Source organism: Oncorhynchus keta, chromosome 4 (assembly GCF_023373465.1).
Source record: "Oncorhynchus keta strain PuntledgeMale-10-30-2019 chromosome 4, Oket_V2, whole genome shotgun sequence".
In the NCBI taxonomy this organism is placed as follows: Eukaryota; Metazoa; Chordata; class Actinopteri; order Salmoniformes; family Salmonidae; genus Oncorhynchus; species Oncorhynchus keta.
Window position 1 is genome coordinate 61,639,644 of NC_068424.1, and position 14,509 is coordinate 61,654,152.

The window sequence follows — 14,509 nt, forward strand, 5'->3', positions numbered from 1 at the left end:
CTCTCTCCCCTCCCTCCCTCCCTCCCTCTCCTCGCTCCCTCCCTCCCTCCCTCTCCCTCACTCGCTCGCTCGCTCTCCCTCCCCAGCTCTCCCTCCGCCTTGCTTGTCCTCCCTCTGCCTCGCTCCCTCCCTCCCTCCACCTCTCTCGCTCTCCCTCCCTCCGCCTCTCTCACCCGCTCTCCCTCCCGCTCGCTCACCCTCGCTCTCCCCCCTCCCTCTCGCTCTCCCTCCCTCCGCCCCTCTCGCTCGCTCTCCCTCCCTCCATCCGCCTCTCTCTCCCTCCTCTCCCTCCCTCCCTCCGCCCCTCGCTCGCTCTCCCTCCCTCCGCCTCTCTCGCTCGCTCTCCCTCCCTCCGCCTCTCTCGCTCGCTCTCCCTCCCTCCGCCTCTCTCGCTCGCTCTCCCTCCCTCCGCCTCGCACGCTAGCTCTCCCTCCCTCCCTCTGCCCCTCTTGCTCGCTCTCCCTCTGCCTCTCTCGCTCGCTCTCCCTCCCTCCGCCTCGCTCGCTCTCCCTCCCTCCGCCTCACACGCTCTCCCTCCCTCCCTCCCTCCGCCTCTCACGCTCTCCCTCCCTCCCTCCGCCTCTCTCGCTCGCTCTCCTCCCTCCCCGCCTCGCTCCTCGCTCTCCCCCCCCCCCGCCTCGCTCTCCCTCCCTCTGCCTCGCTCTCCCTCCCTCTGCCTCGCTCTCCCTCCCTCTGCCTCGCTCTCCCTCCCTCTGCCTCGCTCTCCCTCCCTCTGCCTCGCTCTCCCTCCTTTCACTCACCCTCCCTCCCCCTCTCCCTCCTCTCGCTCGCTCTCCCTCCCCAGCTCTCCCTCCGCCTTGCTTGTCCTCCCTCTGCCTCGCTCTCCCTCCCTCTGCCTCGCTCTCCCTCCTTTCACTCACCCTCCCTCCCCCCCTCACTCGCTCGCTCTCCCTCCCCAGCTCTCCCTCCGCCTTGCTTGTCCTCCCTCTGCCTCGCTCTCCCTCCCTCCACCTCTCTCGCTCTCCCTCCCTCCGCCTCTCTCACCCGCTCTCCCTCCCGCTCGCTCACCCTCGCTCTCCCCCCTCCCTCTCGCTCTCCCTCCCTCCGCCCCTCTCGCTCGCTCTCCCTCCCTCCATCCGCCTCTCTCGCTCGCTCTCCCTCCCTCCCCCCCTCTCGCTCGCTCTCCCTCCCTCCGCCCCTCGCTCGCTCTCCCTCCCTCTGCCCCTCGCTCGCTCTCCCTCTCTCCGCCTCTCTCGCTCGCTCTCCCTCCCTCGCTCGCTCTCCCTCCCTCCGCCTCGCACGCTAGCTCTCCCTCCCTCCCTCTGCCCCTCTTGCTCGCTCTCCCTCTGCCTCTCTCGCTCGCTCTCCCTCTGCCTCTCTCGCTCGCTCTCCCTCCGCCTCTCTCGCTCGCTCTCCCTCCGCCTCACACGCTCTCGCTCGCTCCCTCCCTCCGCCTCTCTCGCTCGCTCTCCCTCCCTCCGCCTCGCACCCTCGCTCTCCCTCCCTCCGCCTCGCTTGTCCTCCCTCTGCCTCGCTCTCCCTCCCTCTGCCTCGCTCTCCCTCCTTTCACTCACCCTCCCGCTCGCTCACCCTCGCTCTCCCCCCTCCCTCTCGCTCTCGCTCTCCTCCCCTCCGCCTCTCTTGCTCTCTCCCCTCTCTCTCCTCCCTCCCCCTCCGCCTCCTCCCGCTCGCTCTCCTCCCTCCCCCAGCTCTCTCTCCCTCCCTCCGCCTTTCTCACCCCCCCCTCTCGCTCGCTCTCCCTCCCGCTCGCTCCTCCCTCCGCCTCTCTCCCCTCCTCCCTCCCGCCCTCCCTCTCCCTCTCTCCGCCTCTCTCGCTCGCTATCCCTCCCTCCGCCTCCTCTCCCTCCCTCCCTCCGCTTCTCTCGCTCTCTCTCCCTCCCTCCCTCCGCCTCTCTCGCTCGCTCTCCCTCCCTCCCCCCTCCGCCTCTCCCGCTCGCTCTCTCCTCCCTCCGCCTCTCTCGCTCGCTCTCCCTCCCTCCTCCTCTCTCGCTCGCTCTCCCTCTCCTCTCCTCCCCCTCTCTCGCTCGCTCTCCCTCCCTCAGACCTCCCTCTCGCTCGCCTCCCTCTCCCTCCCTCCGCCTCTCTCGCTCGCTCTCCCTCCCTCCGCCTCGCACGCTCGCTCTCCCTCCGCCTCGCACGCTCTCCCTCCTCCCCCTCCCCAGCTCCCCCTCCCTTTGCCTAACTCGCTCTCCCTCCCTCCCTCCCTCCCTCGGCCTTGCACGCTCTTCCTCCTCCTCCCCAGCTCTCCCTCCCTCCCTCCCCCTCTCCCTCTCGCTCACTCCGCCCCTCTCTCTTCTTCCCCTTCACCCGCCTCCCTCCCTCGCGCTCTCCCTCCCTCTCTCTCTCTCTCTCTCCTCTTCTCCCCCTCTCTCTCTCTTCTTCCCCTCCTCCCTCCGCCTCGCTTGTCCGCTCTCTCTCTCTCTCTCTCTCCCTCTCTCCCACCCCCTCCCCAGCTCTCCCTCCCCAGCTCTCTCTCCCTCCCCCCTCGCTCTCTCCCTCCGCCTCGCTCGCTCTCCCTCCCACCCCCTCCCCAGCTCTCCCTCCCTCCGCCTCACTTGTCCTCCCCTCTGTCTCGCTCTCCCTCCTCTGCCTCGCTCTCCCTCCTCCCTCGCTCACCCTCGCTCTCCCTCCCTCCGCCTCGCTCTCCCTCCCCTCTGCCTCGATCTCCCTCCCCTGCCTCGCTATCCCTCCCTCCGCCTCGCTCGCTCTCCCTCCCACCCCCTCCAGCTCTCCTCCCTCCCCAGCTCTCCCTCCCTCCGCCTCGCTCTCCCTCCCTCTGCCTCGATCTCCCTCCCCTGCCTCGCTCTCCCTATCCCTCCCTCCGCCTCTCCCTCGCTCTCCCTCCCACCCCCTCTCCAGCTCTCCCTCCCTCCCCAGCTCTCCCTCCCTCTGCTTCGCTTGTCCTCCCTCTGCCTCACTCTCCTCCGCTCGCTCTCCCTCCCTCTCCCTCCCTCCCTCTGCCTCGCTCACTCTCCCGCCTCTCTCGCTCGCTCACCCTCGCCTCTCTCTCCCTCCCTCCCTCCCGCTTCCTCCCCTTCACCCGCCTCTCTCGCTCCCTCCCTCCCCCTCGCTCTCTCTCCACCTCGCTCACTCCCTCTCCCTCCCCTCCCTCCGCCCCCTCCCCAGCTCTCCCTCCCTCCGCCTCGCTCTCCCTCCCTCTGCTCCTCTCCCTCCCTCCTTTCGCTCTCCCTCCTTTCGCTCTCCCTCCCTCCTTTCGCTCTCCCTCCTTTCGCTCTCCCTCCTTTCGCTCTCCCTCCGCCTCTCTCGCTCGCTCTCCCTCCGCCTCTCTCGCTCGCTCCCTCCCTCCTCTCGCTCTCCCTCCCTCTCTCTCGCTCTCCTCCCCTAGCTCTCCCCTACCTCCCCTCTCTCGCTTCCTCCCCCTAGCTCTCCCTCCCTCCCTCCCTCTCTCTCCCTCCCCTCTCTCTCACTCTCCCTCCCTCTCTCTCGCTTCCTCCCCCCTCGCTCTCTCCCTCCCCTCTCCTCTCCCTCCTCCTCGCTTTCCTCCCTCCTCCCTCTCGCTCGCTCTTCCCTCCCTCCGCCTCTCTCGCTCGCTTTCCTCCCTCCGCCTCTCTCGCTCGCTTTCCTCCCTCCCGCCTCTCTCGCTCGCTCTCCCTCCCTCCGCCTCTCTCGCTCGCTTTCACCCCTCCCTCCGCCTCGCTTTCCCTCCATCCCTCCTTCACCCCCCTCGCTCAGGTCTCCCTCCTCCCCTCGCTCTCTCTCCCTCCCTCCCCCCTCTCGCTCGCTCGCTCTCCCTCCCTCTACCCCTCGCTCGCTCTCCCTCCCCTGTCTCCCTCGCTCTCGCTCTCCCTCCCTGTCTCTCGCTCTCCCTCCCTGTCTCTCGCTCTCTCCCTCCCTCTCGCTCTCCCTCCCTCTCGCTCTCCCTCCCTCTCTCTCGCTTCTCTCTCTCTCCCTCCTCTCTCTCGCTCTGCCTCGCTCTCCCTCCCTCCTTCCTCGCTCTCCCTCCCCTCGCTCTCCCTCCCTCCTCCCTTCGCTCTCCCCTTTCGCTCTCCCTCCCTTTCGCTCCCTCCCTCCGCCTCTCGCTCGCTCTCCCTCCCCAGCTCTCTCTCCCTCCCTCCGCCTTTCTCACCCGCCCCTCGCTCTCCCTCCCGCTCGCTCCCACCCTCACTCTCCCCCTCCCTCTCACTCTCCCTCCCTCCCTCCGCTTCTCTCGCTCTCTCTCCCTCCCTCCCTCCGCCTCTCTCGCTCGCTCTCCCTCCCTCCCTCCCCTCTCTCGCTCGCTCTCCCTCCCCTCCGCCTCTCTCGCTCGCTCTCCCTCCCTCCCTCCGCCTCTCTCGCTCGCTCTCCCTCCCTCCGCCTCTCTCGCTCGCTCTCCCTCCCTCAGACCTCTCTCGCTCACTCTCCCTCCCTCCGCCTCTCTCGCTCGCTCTCCCTCCCTCCGCATCGCACGCTCGCTCTCCCTCCGCCTCGCACGCTCTCCCTCCCCCTCCCCAGCCCCCCCTCCCTTTGCCTAACTCGCTCTCCCTCCCTCCCTCCCTCCCTCCCTCGGCCTTGCACGCTCTCCCTCCTCCTCCCCAGCTCTCCCTCCCTCCCTCCCTCTCCCTCTCGCTCACTCCCTCTCTCTTCTTCCCCTTCACCCGCTCTCCCTCCCTCGCGCTCTCCCTCCTCTCTCTCTCTCTCTCTCCCTCTTCTTCCTCTCTCTCTCTCTTCCCCTCCCTCCCTCCGCCTCGCTTGTCCGCTCTCTCTCTCTCTCTCTCCCTCTCTCCCACCCCCCTCCCCAGCTCTCCCTCCCCAGCTCTCTCTCCCTCCCCCCTCGCTCTCTCTCCGCCTCGCTCGCTCTCCCTCCCACCCCCTCCCCAGCTCTCCCTCCCTCCGCCTCACTTGTCCTCCCTCTGTCTCGCTCTCCCTCCCTCTGCCTCGCTCTCCCTCCTTTCGCTCTGCCTCGCTCCCTCCCTCCGCCTCGCTCTCCCTCCCTCTGCCTCGATCTCCCTCCCCTGCCTCGCTATCCCTCCCTCCGCCTCGCTCGCTCCCTCCCACCCCCTCTCCAGCTCTCCCTCCCTCCCCAGCTCTCCCTCCCTCCGCCTCGCTCTCCCTCCCTCTGCCTCGATCTCCCTCCCCCTGCCTCGCTATCCCTCCCTCCGCCTCGCTCGCTCTCCCTCCCACCCCCTCTCCAGCTCTCCCTCCCTCCCCAGCTCTCCCTCCCTCTGCTTCGCTTGTCCTCCCTCTGCCTCACTCTCACTCGCTCGCTCTCCCTCCCTCCCTCTGCCTCCCTCTGCCTCGCTCACCCTCCCGCTCGCTCACCCTCGCTCTCCCTCCCTCCCTCCCGCTCTCCTCCCCTTCACCCGCTCTCCCTCCCTCCCCCCCTCGCTCCCTCTCTCCACCTCCGCTCCTCTCCCTCCCACCCCTCCCCAGCTCTCCCTCTCCTCCCTCCCTCGCTCTCCCTCCCTCTGCCTCGCTCTCCCTCCCCTCCTTTCGCTCTCCCTCCGCTCGCTCTCCCTCCCTCCCTCGCTTCGCTCCTCCCCTCCTAGCTCTCGCTCCCTCCCTCCTTTCGCTCTCCCTCCGCCTCTCTCGCTCGCTCTCCCTCCGCCTCTCTCGCTCGCTCTCCCTCTCTCTCGCTCTCCCTCCCCTCTCTCTCGCTTCCTCCCCTAGCTCTCCCTACCTCCCCTCTCTCGCTTCCTCCCCTAGCTCTCCCTCCCTCCCTCCCTCTCTCTCCCTCCCTCCTCTCTCGCTCTCCCTCCCTCTCTCCCTCGCTTCCTCCCCCTCCCTCGCTCTCCCTCCCTCTCTCTCGCTCCCTCCCTCTCGCTCGCTTTCTCTCCCTCCGCCTCTCTCCGCTCGCTTTCCTCCCTCCGCCTCTCTCGCTCGCTTTCACTCCCTCCGCCTCTCTCGCTCGCTTTCCCTCCCTCCGCCTCTCTCGCTCGCTTTCTCCCTCCGCCTCTCTCGCTCGCTTTCACCCCCCACCTCGCTCGCTTTCCTCCATCCCTCCTTCACCCCTCCGCTCGGTCTCCCCATTTCCCCCCTCCGCTCGGTCTCCCTCCCTCTCTTCGCTCGCTCTCCCTCCCTCTACCCCTCGCTCGCTCTCCTCCCCTGTCTCTCGCTCTCCCTCCCTGTCTCTCGCTCTCCCTCCCTCTCGCTCTCCCTCCCTCTCGCTCTCCCTCCCTCTCTCTCGCTTCCTCTCTCTCCCTCCCTCTCTCTCGCTCTCCTCCTCTCCCTCCCTCCTTTCGCTCTCCCTCCTTTCGCTCCTCCCTCCCTCCTTTCGCCTCCCTCCTTTCGCTCTCCCCTCCACCCGCTCCCCCCTCGCTCTCTCCCTCCGCCTCTCTCGCTCGCTCTCCCTCCGCCTCTCTCGCTCGCTCTCCCTCTCTCTCGCTCTCCCTCCCCTCTCTCGCTCCTCCTCCCCTAGCTCTCCCTCCCTCCCTCTCTCTCGCTTCCTCCCCTAGCTCTCCCTTCTCCCTCCCTCCCTCTCTCTCCCTCCCTCTCTCTCACTCTCCCTCCCTCTCTCTCGCTTCCTCCCCTCTCTCCTCTCCCTCCTCTCTCTCGCTCCCTCCTCCTCTCGCTCGCTTTCACTCCCTCCGCCTCTCTCGCTCGCTTTCACTCCCTCCGCCTCTCTCGCTCGCTTTCACTCCCTCCGCCTCTCTCGCTCGCTTTCCTCCCTCCGCCTCTCTCGCTCGCTTTCACTCCCCCCCTCCGCCTCTCTCGCTCGCTTTCACCCCCCACCTCGCTCGCTTTCCTCCATCCTCCTTCACCCCCCTCGCTCGGTCTCCCTCCCCCCTCGCTCGGTCTCCCTCCCTCCCCCTCGCTCGCTCGCTCTCCCTCCCTCTACCCCTCGCTCGCTCTCCCTCCCTGTCTCTCACTCTCCCTCCCTGTCTCTCGCTCTCCCTCCCTGTCTCTCGCTCTCCCTCCCTGTCTCTCGCTCTCCCTCCCTCTCGCTCTCCCTCCCTCTCTCTCGCTTCCTCTCTCTCCCTCCCTCTCTCTCGCTCTCCCCCTCCCCTCTCGCTCTCCCTCCCCTCTCACTCGCTTTCACTCCCTCCGCCTCTCTCGCTCGCTTTCACTCCCTCCGCCTCTCTCGCTCGCTTTCACTCCCTCCGCCTCTCTCGCTCGCTTTCACTCCCTCTGCCTCACTCCTCTCGCTCGCTTTCACCTCCCCTCGCTCGCTTTCACTCCCTCCCTCCTTCACCCGCTCTCCTTCCCCCCACCCCCTCGCTCCCCCCCTCGCTCGGTCTCCCTCCCTCCCCCCTCGCTCGCTCTCCCTCCCTCTACCCCCTCGCTCGCTCTCCCTCCCTCCCTCCCCTTCTCTCTTACCGTCTCATGCTGTGCATCCATGTGGGCCAGTTGTTCATGGTAGATTTCCACCTGCTCCCTCAGGGTCAGACAGTCTGCCGTCTCTACATCCACTTCCTACAGGAGGCAGCAGAGAGCTAGATCAATAGAAAACCAACAGCGCTCATCAGAAAACCACAAACACTATTAGTTGTTCCAACTAAACCCGTAGTCCCTACACGCTATGCACTTGTTTAGATCTCATGAGATTGGATAGGTGTTAACAATATGTTGAAAGCTCCAGCTTGTCTTCTGATAGGCTGGATGGCATTTTCATAATATTGCTTAAACTAGTATTTACCAATCCTGGTTCTGGGGACCCAAAGGGGAGCAATAAGACACTTGATTCAACTAATCAACTCGTCATAAAGTCTTTAGCTTAATCAGGTGTATTGGTGCTAGGCAAAAACAAACATATGTCCCCTTGACCAGGAGTGGAAAACACTGGCTTACACCAATCCAATCCTTTAATATCTACATGAGTGCCTAGGGGGAAAGAGGTAAGAAGAAGGGGCTAGGGTCTATTTGAAATTCAGCACATAAGAACCATGACACACTCTATTCCTTCAGCCAGCAGGTAGCAAGCTAGACACTGCAATGCAGAGAAGAGGGGGGGAGGGAAAGAGCTAATTAGCTTTTAGCTCATCCAGCCCTTTTTAAGTGCCTGATTAATTGGTGACGAATTCAATTACTCCTGGTGCTAGCATTTACATCTGAATGAAAAACGGGTAAGGTCCAAGGGTGGGAACCTTTCTGCTGTGGCTGCTGGAACACATGGGGCCCTGATGGATGTCACACAAGAGGCAGGCGGTCTGTTGTTGTTATCTCTAGGCAAACATGAGCCTGTCAATTGGAGAGAGTTTTGCGCTCGCAGACTGTGGACTGTAAAGACTAAAGAAATCCCCCCTACATGACCCTTCTCCTCTCATCGCTTAAGGTTAGCTGTGCTTTATCGCACCGTCTACTGCTTTGAATTAGAATCAGCTAGCTCCTCCAGCCTTCAACACGTTGTTGCTGCTGAACCAAACATTGTATCCATAGCCCCAGATACAAGCTCAAAAAGAACACTCAGAGAATTGGCTGACCAGACCAGACCAGACAATGGAAGCTGTCCAATCAATAGCCAATGGCAAGGCTGGACTTCAAATACCCAGCCATGCCTTGTTGACCCCTTCCAAGGCCTGTCTGTCGGCCTGTCTGTCTTCCGAGAAAGACTGTAGCCTCCTCCCGAGAAGCTGCTTCCAACACTGGTTCACAATCCCATTCAATCTTTCTTCTCCTTTCCACTCCCTGCCTGTGTCCTTTTCCCACCGGCTCTAGTCTCTCTCCACACTTCAGCTGCTTTCCTATCGGAACCATTAGGCTGAGCCAGCCAGCAGCATTACTGCTCCGACGATATTACTGTCTGTATTACATCTGTATGGGATAAAAGCCTGAATGACTCAATAAGGAGACATGAAAACAGCTTCTCCCACATCTGGGCTGACATTGGAGAGGGGTGTGATGTGGCAGGCAGGGAGGGAATAAGAGGAAATGGGATAGTAGGGTTTGTTAAGACTGGGGTTCTCGAGTTGTGTTGTGGCTGCCGGCCCAGACTGTAGGACTGATTTTCAGTTCAACAAAGTGGGTAGAGATCTATAGAGCTACAGAGGAGCTGCTGGGCTATGATGAGCTGTGTTTAATAGGAGAGGATTAAACGGTGTTGGCAAGTCGTGGCAATAGTGCCATCTAGTGGTTATTATAGTTTAGTGCAGTTGCATTAACGCTCCCAAAGAGATATTGGCCCTCTGAATGTTCAGATTTACATTACATTTACATTTAAGTCATTTAGCAGACGCTCTTACCCAGAGCGACTTCTTTCCACCCTTCTTTGCCTATTTGCATTTCGAAATATTTTATTTTTGAAGATGATTGTACCTCAATGCAGATGAAAATTGGGTACAAAAGTTGAGCTACCACAAGTTAGATCTATGTCTTTATGCATGTTCTATACAAACAATAGCACACATTAAAAGTCTACTCATTGTTAGAGAATATATAACAAACGAAGACAACAAATCAACACAATTACTAAACAATAACACCAAAATGGCCGCCAGGGGTGCAGGAGTGAGGTCATTACCAGGCCAACATCCTCCCACTCCAGTCGGATGAGTGTCCTCTGCTGGACGGTCTGCTCATACTGCTCCTGCAGACAGTTCAGCTCTCTCCTCAGCTCCTCCACATCACACGGGCTCCAATCCTGGACACACAGTGGCTTATCAGTCTGGCACTGGTAGGTAGTGGTAACGGTCTGTTTCCTAGCTCCTAGTGGGATATGAATGCCTCCATTCCACTGTATTGTTAATATGTACCCTCTCCTTAAGCAGTCTCTCCACCATGTCATCCAGGCTGCATTCAGGGACAGCTAGGACAGTGGAGGTGGTCTGTTGGCCAGCCAGCCTCTCCTGCAGCTCACAGATCTGGGTCTCCAGAGAGTCATTGTCCTCCTCAAAGCAGCGCACCTAAAAGGGCACAAACAGCACGTACAATGATATAGCATGCTTTTTTTACACAGGAAATTACATGCATGGTTAGGGTTGCAAAATTCTGATAATTGTCCAGAAAATTGCCTGGTTTTCCAAACATCCCGGTTGGAGGATTCAGATGATATGCTTATTTCTGTCTGATTTCAGGTATATTCTAACCACGATATCTGCGAAAGATGGGACTTTGGGGAAAGTTACTGGAATTTTACAACCCTGTGTATGTTACATTTAATGGGTTGCTTCCTTGGAGCATCTGACTACAACATACAGTATAAGAAAAACACTTTTGATTTATCGTAGCATTTTGCACTGGTTATATGGTGATATGGTGTTGGTCCATCTCAAAACAATGTTTGCTCAACCTTAGGACAATGTTCCTACAACCGTAGGACAATGTTTAGAGGGTTGAATCCATCCCGGCTTCACCATGTTGATGAGTGCCACAAAACGATCAGGGCGAGAATTACGCTGTGGTCTTCAGTGAATTGGACCAGACTTTCCTTGTCGAGCGCCTTGGCAGCCACGAAGTCCAGTTTCTCACACGTACACTCCTCAGCAGCAACACCCCTGTGGGAGGGGTGCACACCACACACATCTATAGGCTAAATATCACAAGTATTGGTTCGTTTTGTGCATGTACATTGAAAATCAAGGGCCACAAGATCGCAATCTCTGAAAAGTCTTGAATGAATAGCATTGCTGCTCCTCCCAAATCAGCTCTGTGTAAATTAACACCGCCCGGGGTAACCTGATTTCATTGTTTGATGCAAGTACAAAAGGCGTTTGTACTTTTGCCTTGCGACGAACAAGGCGTAACTAACACTAAACACTATGTTAAATGGAGTGACATTCTATACTGTATATAGAAATAGTGCAAAGCTTACTCAGACATACTTCAGTGAAAGAAAACAAACATCTGGTCATAACTCAAACTTTGTTGAATTCTGAAACTGACAAATTATCATAAACCTTACAAGTACTGTATGTCTCAACCCATATGCAACTTGCACAACACAATACAAACATCATATTATTTCCATGAGCCTCCTTCTAGTAAACCAGTATCACTCAAACTCTGGTGACTGGACCAGAAATGGTCCCAAAGATGTTGCTGCCCGGTCCTTCAGAGGGTTGTCTGCTACATTCTAGTTTAATGCAAGAAGTCCCCCAAGAAGCTTCCCAGCCTCTGTTATAAAAAAGGTTGAGACACCCTGCAGTAAACCATCCTCGGTGCACAGTGTTCTCCATACAGCCCATCTCCTGTAGTAAACCATCCTCGGTGCACAGTGTTCTCCATACAGCCCATCTCCTGTAGTAAACCATCCTCGGTGCAGTGTTCTCCATACAGCCCTTCTCCTGTAGTAAACCATCCCCAGTGCACAGTGTTCTCCATACACCCCATCTCCTGTAGTAAACCATCTCCGGTGCACAGTGTTCTCCATACAGCCCATCTCCTGTAGTAAACCATCCCCGGTGCACAGTGTTCTCCATACAGCCCTTCTCCTGTAGTAAACCATCCTCGGTGCACAGTGTTCTCCATACAGCCCATCTCCTGTAGTAAACCATCCTCCGGTGCACAGTGTTCTCCATACAGCCCATCTCCTGTAGTAAACCATCCTCGGTGCACAGTGTTCTCCATACAGCCCTTCTCCTGTAGTAAACCATCCTCGGTGCACAGTGTTCTCCATACAGCCCATCTCCTGTAGTAAACCATCCTCGGTGCACAGTGTTCTCCATACAGCCCATCTCCTGTAGTAAACCATCCTCGGTGCACAGTGTTCTCCATACACCCCATCTCCTGTAGTAAACAATCTCCGGTGCACAGTGTTCTCCATACAGCCCATCTCCTGTAGTAAACCATCCTCGGTGCACAGTGTTCTCCATACACCCCATCTCCTGTAGTAAACCATCCCCGGTGCACAGTGTTCTCCATACAGCCCTTCTCCTGTAGTAAACCATCCTCGGTGCAGTGTTCTCCATACAGCCCTTTTCCATAAACCATCTGTGCACAGTGTTCTCCATACAGCCCATCTCCTGCCCATCTCCTAGTAAACCATCCTCAGCCCATTTCCTGTACACAGTGTTCTCCATACAGCCCATCTCCTGTAGTAAACCATCCTCGGTGCACAGTGTTCTCCATACAGCCCATCTCCTGTAGTAAACCATCCTCGGTGCACAGTGTTCTCCATACAGCCCATCTCCTGTAGTAAACCATCCTCGGTGCACAGTGTTCTCCATACAGCCCATCTCCTGTAGTAAACCATCCCCGGTGCACAGTGTTCTCCATACAGCCCTTCTCCTGTAGTAAACCATCCTCGGTGCAGTGTTCTCCATACAGCCCTTTTCCTGTAGTAAACCAACACCATACAGCCCATCTCCTGTAGGTGCACAGTGTTCTCCATACAGCCCATCTCCTGTAGTAAACCATCCTCGGTGCACAGTGTTCTCCATACAGCCCATCTCCTGTAGTAAACCATCCTCGGTGCACAGTGTTCTCCATACAGCCCATCTCCTGTAGTAAACCATCCCCGGTGCACAGTGTTCTCCATACAGCCCTTCTCCTGTAGTAAACCATCCTCGGTGCAGTGTTCTCCATACAGCCCTTTTCCTGTAGTAAACCATCCTCGGTGCACAGTGTTCTCCATACAGCCCTTCTCCTGTAGTAAACCATCCTCGGTGCACAGTGTTCTCCATACAGCCCATCTCCTGTAGTAAACCATCCTCGGTGCACAGTGTTCTCCATACACCCCATCTCCTGTAGTAAACAATCTCCGGTGCACAGTGTTCTCCATACAGCCCATCTCCTGTAGTAAACCATCCTCGCACAGTGCACAGTGTTCTCCATACAGCCCCCATCTCCTGTGCACAGTGTAAACCATCCTAAACCGGTGCACAGTGTTCTCCATACAGCCCATCTCCTGTAGTAAACCATCCTCGGTGCACAGTGTTCTCCATACAGCCCTTCTCCTGTAGTAAAAACCATCCTGTAGTAAACCAGTGCACAGTGTTCTCCATACAGCCCTTCTCCTGTAGTAAACCATCTGCACAGTGTTCTCAATACAGCCCATCTCCTGAAGTAAACATCCTCGGTGCACAGTGTTCTCCATACAGCCCATTTCCTAAACCCATCGGTGCACAGTGTTCTCCATACAGCCCATCTCCTGTAGTAAACCATCCTCGGTGCACAGTGTTCTCCATACAGCCCATCTCCTGTAGTAAACCATCCCGGTGCACAGTGTTCTCATCTCCTGTAGTAAACCATCCTCGGTGCACAGTGTTCTCCATACAGCCCTTCTCCTGTAGTAAACCATCCCCAGTGCACAGTGTTCTCCATACAGCCCTTCTCCTGTAGTAAACCATCCCAGTGCACAGTGTTCTCCATACACCCCATCTCCTGTAGTAAACCATCTCCGGTGCACAGTGTTCTCCATACAGCCCTTCTCCTGTAGTAAACCACCATCGGTGCACAGTGTTCTCCATACAGCCCTGTAGTTCTCCTGTAGTAAACCATCCTCGGTGCAGTGTTCTCCATACAGCCCAGTGTAAACCATCTCGGTGCACAGTGTTCTCCATACACCCCATCTCCTGTAGTAAACAATCTCCGGTGCACAGTGTTCTCCATACAGCCCATCTCCTGTAGTAAACCATCCCCGGTGCACAGTGTTCTCCATACAGCCCTTCTCCTGTAGTAAACCATCCTCGGTGCAGTGTTCTCCATACAGCCCTTTTCCTGTAGTAAACCATCCTCGGTGCACAGTGTTCTCCATACAGCCCTTCTCCTGTAGTAAACCATGCCCGATGCACAGTGTTCTCCATACAGCCCATCTCCTGAAGTAAACAATCCTCGGTGCACAGTGTTCTCCATACAGCCCATTTCCTGTTGTAAACCATCATCGGTGCACAGTGTTCTCCATACAGCCCATCTCCTGTAGTAAACCATCCTCGGTGCACAGTGCTCTCCATACAGCCCATCTCCTGTAGTAAACCATCCTCGGTGCACAGTGTTCTCCATACAGCACATCTCCTGTAGTAAACAATCCTCGGTGCAGTGTTCTCCATACAGCCCTTCTCCTGTAGTAAACCATCCCCAGTGCACAGTGTTCTCCATACACCCCATCTCCTGTAGTAAACCATCCTCGGTGCAGTGTTCTCCATACAGCCCTTTTCCTGTAGTAAACCATCCTCGGTGCACAGTGTTCTCCATACAGCCCATCTCCTAGTAAACCAGTAAATACAGCCCTTCTCCCAGTGTTCTCCATACAGCCCTTTTCCTGTAGTAAACCATCCTCGGTGCACAGTGTTCTCCATACAGCCCTTCTCCTGTAGTAAACCATCCTCGGTGCAGTGTTCTCCATACAGCCCTTTTCCTGTAGTAAACCATCCTCGGTGCACAGTGTTCTCCATACAGCCCATCTCCTGTAGTAAACGATCCCCGGTGCACAGTGTTCTCCATACAGCCCTTCTCCTGTTGTAAACCATCCTCGGTGCAGTGTTCTCCATACAGCCCTTTTCCTGTAGTAAACCATCCTCGGTGCACAGTGTTCTCCATACAGCCCTTCTCCTGTAGTAAACCATGCCCGATGCACAGTGTTCTCCATACAGCCCATCTCCTGAAGTAAACAATCCTCGGTGCACAGTGTTCTCCATACAGCCCATCTCCTGTAGTAAACCATCCTCTGTGCACAGTGTTCTCCATACAACCCATCTCCTGTAGTAAACCATCCTCG